The sequence below is a fragment of the Podarcis tiliguerta genome (genome assembly GCF_965153285.1).
Source record: "Podarcis tiliguerta genome assembly, chromosome: 5".
NCBI classification, from domain to species: domain Eukaryota; kingdom Metazoa; phylum Chordata; class Lepidosauria; order Squamata; family Lacertidae; genus Podarcis; species Podarcis tiliguerta.
In genome coordinates this window covers 54429250-54442299 of record NC_139538.1, presented here as the reverse complement: position 1 = coordinate 54442299, position 13050 = coordinate 54429250, and the positions used below count along the sequence as shown (strand labels likewise).

The following is a 13050-nucleotide window of genomic DNA, read 5'->3' as shown; positions in this document are numbered from 1 at the left end:
ATGTGTTGTGAAATGCCATATACAAATGTGAAACTAGATGGTGAAAGTGAGAAATGGCAAATTCAATATATTTTTCAAAATGTTTTTTTAAAAAAGCATTTTCACAGCTTTTTAAAATATGTGTACACTTAAAGTACACCCAAGTACACTTAAAATCCACTGTGGTAAATGTGAATTTGATCCTGCCATTTAAACCTTTTTTTAAACCATGAGAGTAGGTGGTAGCTACTTTTCAAACAAAGTTCGTCTGATCTTGATCCACCCAGAACTATACATAACCAGAGGAGGATGAAAGCTGAATTTGTGAGAGTTGCAGTTACTGCAAACGATTCTTTTAAGCAAAACACTAACTTAAAATGTTGATTCTTAGATCAATGCTGTAATAGGAAACAAAGCAGTGATAATATCAGTGTTGTACAGTGCACAGCATTTTATGAGATGGGATGAAAAAGTTCAGGTTTCAAATCCATACCCATCTCTGCAGCTCAGTGACTGACCTTGGGCAATCTCTCAGCCAACTCACTCTCAGTTGTTTGTGAGGATAAAGAAATTTGGTGATGTGTTTTACACGCTATCAAGCATGGTGGTAGCAAAACAACATTGAAGGGAGGCACCCACTTCTGCCACCAGTACCTGGTAATCTCCACCCCATGACTGAAACACATTTTGCCCTGCATCCTGGAAAAAGGTTTCTGAAATGTTTCTGCAAATTTACCACCTGCAAAGGGGATGGTGATTTTGGGAGGGGCAAGAGGAAAGCAATGAGGAAGAGATGAGGGAATAGGAAGAATGAAGCTATGGGGAAGAAGATTTCCAGGTTTGTGCAGAGCAGCAAGGACTTGGATGGAATAGTGGGATGAATGCTGTGAAAAACAGAATGACTACTGTCTGAGCAGAAAGAGTTATTGCGAGAAATGATAAGAGAGAATCGGGAGCACTTCAATCATTCATTCTGCTCTGTTCCATAGCTGCCTCCCTCCCATACAGTTCCGCTGTATTCTTTTACAGTCACTTCCTGGGATCTGTGAATGATTATAGGGTTTATTTCCACATTGGCATTGCTGCCTCATTCATTTCTTTCAACGGCATTCCATGGCACTAATTCCATCATGTATCAAATTCGTATTGGACATTTGTAAAGCATCAGCTTCTTTCCTCTAAACCTGCAGAGAGAGAGAGAGGAATGGAAATGTGTGCAAATGAAATATATAAGGAAAGCAGGGGGTGATGGTGGTTAGGAAAGGAAGCTGAAAGTGCCTACTGTCCCCATGCTCACCCTAGCCTGCAGAGAAACAGGATTGGAGCTGAAAAACCAATGCAAAGTGTAGATACATGGAGCCAGGGCAATATGTGAGATGGCTGAGTACTTTTATCAATCACTTGATGTGCAGATTTAGGCAGGAGTCCTCACATTCTCTGTGAGCAAAATGGTAAGAGTTTTAAACTCTTTGCTGCAGCAATGGGTTTTTAAAAAAGAAAATGTGCTAGAATTTGTAAAATGCCTTTTTATGCATACCATTGCAGAAATAGTTATAATGGAGCTGGGCCGCACAATTCCCCTTGTTCTCGCCTCCTATGTAGAGCGAACTAATTTTAGTCAGACTTGTGAATTGCATAAAGAGAAGCCTTAGGAGCCTTCAATGGAGCCAGCTGTTTCCATCAAGATTTCTGGGATGCTTTGAAAGTCTGCGTCTATCTACTCTATCCTATGGCTATTGAGAAGTAGATTTATCTCTATATCTCAGTGCTGCATTATACCTATTACAGCCCTCTTTAGGCATCTTTCAGAAGTGTGTTAAAGCATGGTGGGGATGTGGGTGTGGGTGCGTGTGCGTGTGTGCCAGCCCCATCCCAGCATTCTGGTCCCATCCATTTCATCCCTGAACTTTCTGCATTGCACAAAAAAATCTGAAGGGATCTTCTACCTGGATTCAAGTGAGTGTGCTTAGGATCCTTCTAGTGATCAGGAACTCTGCATTATCAGGGGTGATTCTAAGCATGTTTGGCTACCATACAAAGAATCGCCCTTCAGACCTTCCTACCCAACATGCAAAGGAACCAGCAGGAACAGAAACACTGGCCATGGGCTGCTATATGCAGCCTTGCACTCCGAGACTCTATATTCTCACACGCTTATGACGAACACATAAAGAAGGCTCTGGATGCCTTGAATTAAACAGAAAAGCTATTTTGGCCTCAGCCTGAAACAAGATCCCTTAGATTGGGAGTAAGCCCCATTGAACTTAGTGGGACTTACTTTTGAGTGGACATGGTATGGGATTGCAGTGTTGGCAAGGCTGAAGCATATGTTCTCTGATTAACAGTGATTTGCTTTGTTCTAAGGAGCAAAAGACTCAGACTGGTAGGTTACAACTTGAGCATGTGACACAATCGACTTTTATTGTGCTTTGCTTTCCACTGAATTGCTGCTTTTTGAAGAAATGTTAGACTGCTTTGTTTTGAGTGATCTCTAAAGCCAGAGGTTAAGTTTGCGGTGTTCTGTTCTGTGTATAGTTATTTGTTACTAGCTCTTATTTGATAAACACTGTGGTTTTCAAATTATGGTCTGGTAGACCCTAAATTTCCTTAAAAGCGTATTGGAGTGCTTGAAATTCCCAAGGTGCCGGGCACATTTTGCAACTGGTGCAGGTCCAGTAGAATAGGTTATTTATTTCATTTGTATCCCAGCTTTTTCTCCAAGGAGTACATGGTTCACCCCTCTCCTCAGTTAATGCCTACAATGACCTTGCGTGATAGATTAAGAGGCTGTGATTGGCTCAAGGTCACCCAGTGAGCTTCATGAATGAATGGGGATTTGAACCGTGATCTCCCAGGACCTAGACTGACACTCTAACCACTACACCACACTGGCTGCCTAGAGTACTTCTGCTGTGGGGCTATATAATTTAAGTAGGTAGGTAGGTAGGTAGGTAGGTAAGTAAGTAAGTAAGTAAGTAAATAAATGGGGAACAACATGTCTCTTAGAGAAGGATCTAAAATATTTTCCTTGAAGCTTGAATTTGTTTTTATTCTGGATTGTTTTATTTGCTGTTTCAATGCGTTGTGAACTGCTTTGAGTCCGTCCCCCCCATTAAAATATAAAGTGCTATAGAAATGAATCGAATAATAAAAATAAGAATAAGAAGAAATTCTACTGCAAAACGAAATGGCACCTAGACATTCCATTGTGATGACAGTAACCTAGCTTTAAGGTCCCATTTGGCAATGAGCTTATACACCTGAGTTTCTAACACTGGTTCATTGGTGGTGGACATGCTTCCTTGAAAGAAGCTGCAGGGAAGTGTTGAGCAGGTATACTCTCAGCCGATGAGTGGCAAACAGTTGACAGGTGAGTTGCTGCTGCTTACTAGCAAAGAGAGGGGAGCAGTATCGACTCATATGTTGGGAAGATGTGAGTGCCCAGAGGTTCTTCATTGGAAAGGGTTTTCAGAAGGTTTACAATTTCAAAACTGGGCCAAGAATTTGGGTAAGGCCCAAAGTTCAAATGGTTAGACAGAAGCATGGAGTGAATAGATGGCCAAATAAAAGCCTTGTGTTGTTTCACTTTCTAGGATCAGATGCTCTTCATAACAAGTACATCCACTTCTGTGCTTTTACTCAATCTTTCATGCTGTTACTGTGCTTTTCAAATTATAAAACGGAATTGATTTTCTTCAGAATGGAGACATCTTGTTTCTTATAAGGATTACATTTGCTTTGCTTTCAAACGGTAATCCCTGAAGCAGGAATTTAAAGCAATCCAAGAAACCACATTTTATGGTATATGCAGCTGGAAGTCACTGGAACAGAGACATATGTATTCATCAATAAGAAAGTGGTTTATAATCAAAAGATCCCATTGGACTGATGGCTCTGTAGCAAAGGACCTGAGGTATACCTGTAAGACAGAAATACTTCCACCTAGTAGAAGATCTGAAATGGGCTTGAAGTGAAGGCCTATGCTGGGTGGGGATTTACACTCCTTGAAATATTCAACATTTGGGAGTGTTGTAGGATGGCAAAGACCTTTAAAAAAACAAACCCTCCAAAAACCCCACTGCCATGCTTTTAACATGTGCTACCTGCTGTGGCAACGTATGTATTTTTAAACCGACCTATTTGTTTTATGCTCCTCTCTTGCAGCTGTTTTTAATGATTTAAGTGGTGTATTTGTTTTTATCTCATTACTTTTTAATGTGTTTTTGCATTTTTAATCTGGAAGCTGCCTTGGGCGCTGAAAGGTGGGGTAGAAATTTAATACAATAAAATAAAGGCAAGGGGTCCATTACGTGACAAACTGGTTGGAAGCCATTGCACTTGATCACCCATATTTTAAATAAACGTTTTGCAGATTTCACTTTTCCTACCACTAGGGTAGAGAAACAAGGAAAAAATAGCAAAGGTTTCTGCTTGTTTGAATAGATATGACATGCAAAGGCAGCTTCAGGTGCTCTGAAAGTTATTTTCAAACTGCAGGTACAGAAGAGTAGCATCCAGAATGGTCTATGGATGCTCAATGAAGTTAGTCTGTAAGGCCATAGTTTGGCATGTTGCTTGGTCTTGATGAAGGAGATTTAGTTAGCACAAGGATGCCTATCTTTCTAACTAATTCCTATGCATGTTTCTATGGAAATAAGTCAAACGGGGGCTTATTTTCTAGTTAACCTATTATTGCAGCCTTAGCCATTAAAAATAAATAAATGACATCCAAGAAAGCGGCAGGAATTTTCAATTTCCTTTACACACAGTTAAAATTAGGAAACAAATGCTTTAATAAACACTGTTGAAAATAGTGGATGCAGTTTAGAGCAGTCATTGATGTGTGTCTTGGGCTGATTCATCTAAGATAAAGAGTTGGTTGTTATTGAATGACAAATGGCACCTACAACAAAATACTAGAGTGTGAAATACCCTTTTTTCAGGATTCAAGCCACTAACCGCAGCCTCCCCCCAATGTTCTGTGGCCACTTAGCATACTGAGACCTTAATAAGATTTGTTAGGGTCTCTCTATTTGGGGCTTTTTTCTAAGGATATTTCACACTTCTGCAAACCTTGCTGTTCTCTCAGGCCTACTGATTCTTTTGTTTAGTATATGGATCTCAGCCAGCGTACCAGATGGAGCTGGTAGACAGCTGCCCTGGACACAGAGTTAACCTGCGCTTCCACGGACAGCTGTGAATCCAAAATGATTCCTAGGCTGTGCACCTGAACGTTCAGCAGCACATGCATTCAGGACCAGGGAGTCCCCCACACCTGCCTGCCTCCTATCTCCCAGAAACAGTACTTCTGTCTTGTTGGGATTCAACCTCAATCCTAGTCTTTTACATCTGTTCAGATGCAAATTCAGATAGAGGGTGACTGAAGAAGAAGAAGAGTTTGGATTTGATATCCCGCCTTTCACTCCCTTTAAGGAGTCTCAAAACGGCTAACATTCTCCTTTCCCTTCCTCCCCCACAACAAACACTCTGTGAGGTGAGTGGGGCTGAGAGACTTTTTGTTTTTCAATATGGGGACAAAGTAATATTGAATCACTCAATTAATGAATCGTTAAAGAGGGCTAATCATCAAGAAACTCTGCTACTAAATCAACAGCTCTAACTGAAACGAGTGTAATTTGGAGAAATGGCAGTTCTCGGATGAACTTTCTTTTATTTCTTGAGTAAAGATAACATCTGAATGGATTTTCAGGTTTTGCTTCCAAAATATGCACTAAGTTTTCTCATGTCCTGGAAACTTGACAAAGCCGGGCATCTTCCAGAAGCAGTGTAATACATTTCAGTCCAAACTTTTGGTGGTTCAGAATAGAGAGGCAGAGCCAGAGAATTCAGGAATTACTGTATTAACCCCCATGGGATGGGGCTGGCCATACCTTTGGTTGAACTAAAACAAACAAAAAAGTGTTCCTTTTTCTGTTCTTTGCACTGCACAACCTAAGATACCTTGTACCCCACTGCATTTCCTGCACAACTGTCAAATGCACCGAACAAGCATTTCTACACAAATAATTCGCCTGCATGCTGCATTTAGATCATTGCATATGACAGCAGCACACTTAGGTGATTTTTTTTTTGTTGCCTGGCCGTTCAGCAACATCTTACACATGTGATAGTGAAGGCATGGGTTGCATGCCAATTCCGACTTTTCAGTAAGGATCTTGTGACAGGTGAAGCAGCCTTCAGATCTGCTCTCCTCAGGCAAAGATAAGGAAACCTCTTTCAGGATTTTGACACTGCAATCGGTGAGTGGAAGTGCTTGAAAAGAAGAAGGGAGGCGGCGGCGGCGGCAGCGGCAGCTTAGGTTACGCGGCGTGTATATCTCCTCGCACACGCGCTGGGAAGAGGTATATGGCGCTAGGAACTGGATTGGCCCAGGCTCCCAGCATCTCATCTCTGTAGGGAGAAACGTGCCTTTGCTTTTCTTTCCTCAGAGCCCGGGCTTCGGCGCCTCGAGGAAGGGTCCAAGCTAGCCTCTCCTCTCCTTCCCTTCGCGGCGGCGCTGTGGCGAGGGTGCCACCCTGGGTTGGGCAGCTGCGGCGGCTGCTCCGAAGAGCGCCAAGGAACTTTAATCAAACTTCTTTATTTTTAGCCTCGTGGAGACTCACTCGCTCCCCGTCCTCTGGGGACTCGAGAGCGGCGGCCGCGGGCTCGGAAAGTATCAGCCCGCAGCTTTGGGCTGGGCTCTCTTGGCGCTCGGCTCGTGGCACTCGTCGCCGCCGCCGCCGCCGGTAACCGCCTGAAACGCCTTCATTCTTTCAGCCCGGAACGAGCGCGAGGGAAGCAGCCCCAGCCGCCGCCGCTCTCCCTGTAACAGCAGGCAATTAGCTTCGCGCCCGTTCGCTGAGGAAAGGCGGCAGGTCCGAGGCACTACGTCTCCCTCCCTCCCTCCCTCGGGCTCCGGCTCCGCCCCGCCCCTCCTTCCCCTCAGCCGCTGCCCGGCGTGTGGTGCAGAGCGCGGCTTCGCGAGCGAACAAGCGGCTGGAGGCGCGACAGCACCGCCGCCAGCCGGAGCCGGGAGGCTTAGGCTGCGCTGCCTGCGAAGCGGAGCGAACTCCTCCACCACCCTCCTCCTCCTCCCCATCCCGCCGTCCCCTCGTCAGGAAAGTGTGAGGAGGAGAAGAAAGGGGCGAACAAGAGCGAGGTAAGTGGAGGCGAGGCGGGGCGCGGGCGGCGAGAGATGCTGGCCGTGGAGGCTCGACGAGGCGACGCCGAGGGGAAAGAAGTTGAGGGGAAGGAGGCCGCGGCACGTGCCGCCCCCCCGCCGCCGCCGGGTCTCGTTTGGGACCCGCATTGGTGAGCGCGCGGCGCCGCCGCCGCCGGGGAAGCGCCCCAAGGTCAGCGGCGGCAGAGAGGGGCCAGCAGGCGAGAGCTCCGGCGTCCGCGTGAACTGGGGCTCCACCCCGGCTCTCGTCTCCACTTTGTGGGAAGAAGTTGTGTGGAGCAAGTCGAGAAGGGGGTGGGGTGCTGGGCAGGAGGGGGGGGCTCGGCCTCAGTGCGCAGGCGTAGGAGCGCGAGACCTGCCCGGGAAGGTGGCAGCGCGCGGTGCCCCTCTGGAGAGCCCAAGGGGCACGGAGGGAAGCGGAGCCAGGCACCGGCGGCTGGGCGTGGGGCAGAGGCGCTGAAGACGCCCGGGGCGCCTTGGGAGTCGTCTCTGCACCCTCCTGGCAGGAGGCGCAGTCTGGCACAGGTGTAGCAACAAAAGGAAACTTTGCCCCTGCTGTTTTGATTGTACTCTGCCCTCCTTCCCAGCAGCTGAAGGCACTTTGTAGGATCTTAGCCCCTATTTCCCTTCCTCCAGAGCCTTTTGCCATAGGCTGGCTTTTTGAGAGACTGGCTTGCCCAAAGCTACCCAGGGAGCGCAGGAATTTTGACCAGGGTGCCCTCTAACCACTATACCGGGCTGACAGTCAACAGGCTAAGGAGATGTAGTAGCTGAAATCCTCAGAAATTAAGAGACGTTAGAATAACCGTGCACTCATCCAAACCGGGTTATTGGGGTACTGTAAGGAACATGGATCAGTTATTTTGGGAGAACTCTGTCATAATGCACTGGCTCTTTCTGCCTTTCTTCTCCTGCCCGCTTAGTGCCGCTGATAGTTGTACTTCTGACATCTATTTAGCACCAGCCATATCCAAGGCAGGCTATAGGGCTCTGATAAGTGCTGCCCTCTCTTTGGACTTCCAAGGTATATTAGACCAGTATGATAAGAAGGGATGGGAGCAAAGGCATAACGCATGCACATGGCACATTACCAGAAGCACAGTCGTGATTGGGATATTTGTCCTGACACTCTCAAACGCTGAGTTGGCGTGCTGCAGGCTTGGCTGCTTGTAGGAGTTCTTTGTACAGGAGTGTGGTGTGGTCGATAGTATTTGTGTAAAATCCTTGGGAAGCATGTAGATTAGGCATTCTGTCAATGCAGTAGCATATATTTAAACAGGATCATATAAGCCCTCGCTGCTTCATAAACCTATATGACTATATTTTACTGTTATATATTAGAACAAGCACGAAACATACTGTATTGCTAACTGGAAGCATTTACTTCTTTTTATTGCCTTGAGGGTGTATAGAGATACACACATTTTTGGATGAAGTTTTGCTAAATCATTCTGGCTTTTGAATGAATGCCAGCTTTTATAAGCCTATCTGAAATAATAATCATTCTAACGTATCGTTTGATCTGACAATCCTATTATAAGGATATGGAAATTTCTGTATGGACCCATTTATATATGAATGCATATGTGTTTGAGTTGGTGAATGTGTCTATAAGTGGCCTTTATATATTAGCACAGTTTGTGGAGAACTGTGTTTCTTGACATAGTATCATTCGGTTGCTTGATTAGACTGCTTGCCAAAAAGCTTTCTGCCATGACAATATCGGCCACAGCATCTGTAGAGGAGACGATTTGTGGATTCATCTGACACAGAGACACTGGTCAGTCATTGACTTGTGCTTTCTGCTAGTGGTAGTCACTGTTCAGCAACAACTTGGTGATGAACTTGAAATGCTTTTAACTTTCCCCTCATTTCCGTCTTCTCCTGTAAAGCAACACAGGATAGCAATTTCCTGGGGGGGAAAGCATTGAAAAGTCAGAAAAGCAGGCACATTGTTTTGCATTTGGCATGTGAACCTTTAAAATCCTCTTTTAAGCAGAGTTTTAAAATTGCCCTTCTCACTGCTTCTTACGTTATTGATAATAACAGTGAGGCGTGCAGTGCGTTGTGTCTGTTTCTTAATACACACATCCATTAATTCAGTAGACAGGCTGTGCTACTCAGCATTTACACTCTGTGAAATGAAAAGGATACTTGATTTTTCTTTTTTAAAGAAAAAAAATTGCCCTTTCAAAATGTTGTGTGTCTGAATCAAGGCCTTAGAAGAGTTGCATAATAACTTAAGATAATGCAATTTTGTTGCCACCTCGCTGGGTTGCCTGTTGGGCTCACCACTATAAAACTGAGAATTGCTGATTGGCTAATTACAGCATTTTTATGGTGATTTGTCAGGAAAGAATTGTGAAATAGCCTGTATCTCAAGTGCGGCTTGGCTGTTCTTCCTGCTGCCACCCTCATTTAACTCAAATCAAGATAGATATGTCTTCCAGAAAAAGTGTTTATGGGGATAAAACTAGTAAATATATTCTGATAATAATGAAATATTCACATCAAACTGATGAACTTAATAGTTGTCTGTTGCTGCTGAAACTGGCTTCAGAGTTCATTAACAAGTTCTTATGTACAGTGGTACCTCTACTTACGAACTCAATTCATTCCGGAGGTCCGTTCTTAAACTGAAACTGTTCTTAACTAGAGGCGTGCTTTCACTAATGGGGCCTCTTGCTACTGCTGCGCCACTGGCACACAATTTCTGTTCTCATCCTGGCACAAAGTTCTCAACTTGAGGTAACTCTTCCAGGTTAGTGGAGTTTGTAACCTGAAGCGTTTGTAACCTGAGGTGTTTGTAACTTGAGGTACCACTGTAACACAAAAACTTTAAGCATCTAATCACCATTAAATTTAACCATTGCTATATTGGTGATAAATGTTTTCATTTTACTATTATGATACTTTGTTCTGTAGACATCTGACCCTTTAGATCATAATTATTGGTAGACTTGAAAGACAAATACTGGTATCTTTAGCAAAGTCATTCAAGTCTTCACATAAAGAATACTGTCACTTATTGTTCATTTCATAAACTATGGCTTCAATACTTCTTCCAACAGTTTCAGATCTTATGTCAGTGAATATCCATTCTGAATTTATATAGCAGTGAATTACCTTCATTAAGTGAAGCATATCTAAGATATATATCTCTTGTTTCTGACATATAAAGCCATTGGCAACTTGTAAATCTGGGCTAATCAAAGAATGACTCAATTTTGCACATTACTGGTTAGCAATGATTTTTCATGAAGAGTAAATATTTTGGAGAGATGACAGAATAAGATGTGCTTGTTTATTCATTTCTGTAGACAAACATTTCATTGAACAACATTAGTCTTCTGCTTACCGTAATTACGGAGGGGAATTCCTGAAATCACCAGTCACTATAATTACCAGTTTTCATGAAATGTGCTGAATATAATTGCTCAAAACTGGCTGTCTTATGATATCTTAAAAGTTTCAGTCCTACTCTCTGCCACTATCTTACTTTTTCCTACAGTTGGGCACTGAGTCAAAATAGTCATTTGGCTTGTTACAAGCCAAGAGAAGAAAATTAATTTACATGCTGAAAAGAATGCTTTGCTTATATAAAGGTCACTGAACACAACAGTATTTATTGTGCTTGGACCCTGAGGGTATCCTGAAAACCATTCCAGTGTTTATAAATATACTCAATATGGAGCCAAAGCCTAATGTCTGAAGTCAGTAATTGTACAGTTTGGAACAGGGGTAAGGAATTTCAGGCTGGATGTGTGGATAAATGTGCCCCCCACAATCCTTTCTGTCCAGCCTGAGGGTATCCTGAAAACCATTCCAGTGTTTATAAATATACTCAATATGGAGCCAAAGCCTAATGTCTGAAGTCAGTAATTGTACAGTTTGGAACAGGGGTAAGGAATTTCAGGCTGGATGTGTGGATAAATGTGCCCCCCACAATCCTTTCTGTCCAGCCTTTGGGACTCTTAGGCCATGCCCCTCTCTCCTGCCCATGGTACTCACTGGCCCTGCTCTTCATTCTCCTTGAGTATTTTTGCCTGACTGTCAAGCATCCTTGAAATGGTGATGTCTCTTCCTTGTCTGGATGGAAGCTGGAGGTGTGTGGGTGTAGGAACCGCTGACTTTTGCATGACTGGAATGTAGTCACGTTCAAAGATAAGAATCACATCTGTTGCTCTCGGCACTTTTGGTTCTGGCTGCCTTCACTTTTGCCTTTGGACCTACCCACCAATGACATATGGCTCCCGAAAGGTTATCCATGAGAAAATGTGGCCCCAAGGCTGGTAAAGGTTCTCCAGCCCTTGTTTAGAAACTGATACAAAATTTAACATCAAAACCAACTTTTATTTACCTTAACTGAAATAAGAATAGGTTAAAACTTCGAATTTGCATTATAAAATGCTTCCAATTGCAATATGAAATCCTGTAACAGGTTTTGTTATCTTTGCCCAACAAGAAGTGACTTAAGGCTAGCAAGTGAGCAAATTAAGAAATTTCGACTATGATATTTCAAATATTTCTTAACAGTCAAAGAAAAATATGAAACTGTATAACTCAAAAGCATTATACAGTAAATAAAAGCCACATTTTAAATATACCTCTTATTTGATAGAAATATGCATTTACAAATAGTTTTAGTTAACTTGACTAATTCTCTGCTGCATGTACTGCTTTTGTTGACATTGGCTTTTGATACAATTGATATATTGATAACTTTGCATTTAGTTCTTTGTTGGGGAAGACAAGAAAGTAACAGAAAATGTGGAAACACTGTGAAAATAACATTCAACATTAGGGTAGTAGTTGTTTTGAGAAACAAAATATTGAAAGTAGTTTCTGCATTGCAGAGAGCATTTTCCATGTCTACCAATATGTTGAAGACATAAAACAGATTAAAATATAAGTAACTGAACTGAGGACAGGAGATCCTGATGAAAACTGCTTATCATCAAGTTGGTGGGGAACAGTGACCTATTCAGTCTTGCCTGTGTTCCACTTGAAATGCATATTTTGTGAGAGAATATGCTCAAAATACACATTTAAATGTAGTTTTTCATGCTGGCCAAAGAAAAGCTCTCCGATTAATGTGAAAATGAGACAGAGAGGATTTGTGGATGAACACATACAAAAGTGACATGAACTGGAAATAGCTTGATCCATCCACCTCTACTTTCAACGCTCAGAAAATACTATATAATTGCTAAGTGGTGTTATAATTATAGAATGCCCAGTAGTTCCAGCTGACGAAAAAACCTGCTTGTTTTGAGGATAGTAGTTCTCAGCTGGCAGCCATCATCATCAAATTCCAAAGCAGCAGCTGTGACAAAACACCAGGGATTGATACCTTTTTTTTTGGGGGGGGGGGAGAATTATTAGGAATAATAATTTACTAGCTTCATCCAACATGATTGCAGTGTGCTTTATTGAGGTGATAATGATGCCCCTGGTACCTTTTGGCTGAGCAGATGCTATGCCACAGAATGTTCATATATATTCTGTCTGCTGAGTAAAATTGTCTGTGATTTCAGGTTTGGCTAAGGAAACCTCATTTCAAACCCAAAGGACAGGCTGACCTGTTTGGACAAGGCAGGTAGACTGAGTACTAGGAAGCTCAAAAGAAAGAGGTTTAGGAAGAAAGGGAAGGTAGTGGCTGGGAAAAAAAGGGAGTGGTGGCTGGAGGATAGAAGTTCAGCAGGCACTGAAATGAAAAATAAGAGCTGGAAGGAGAATATATTACAGGGGTACCTCGGGTTACAGATGCTTCAGGTTACAGACACTTCAGGTTACAGACTCTGCTAACCCAGAAATAGTACCTTGGGTTAAGAACTTTGCTTCAGGATGGGAACAGAAATCGTGCAGCGGCAGCGGGAGACTCCATTAGC

The 13050-nt window shown here is 43.2% G+C and overlaps 1 protein-coding gene across 2 annotated transcripts in view; it reads left to right on the top strand.

Annotated features, from left to right (window-relative positions):
* The first annotated feature begins 6176 nt into the window (after positions 1–6176).
* The window catches only part of CHST15 (carbohydrate sulfotransferase 15), a 72430-nt gene continuing 65556 nt past the window's right edge, over positions 6177–13050 (top strand). Inside the window, exon 1 of one of the 2 annotated variants that reach the window (XM_083439696.1) lies at positions 6177–7138. The gene's annotated coding sequence lies outside the window, so the exon portion shown is untranslated. Of the gene's footprint in view, positions 7139–7501; positions 7685–13050 lie in introns of those variants that run through there. The other variant, XM_083439697.1, reaches the window with a different exon arrangement.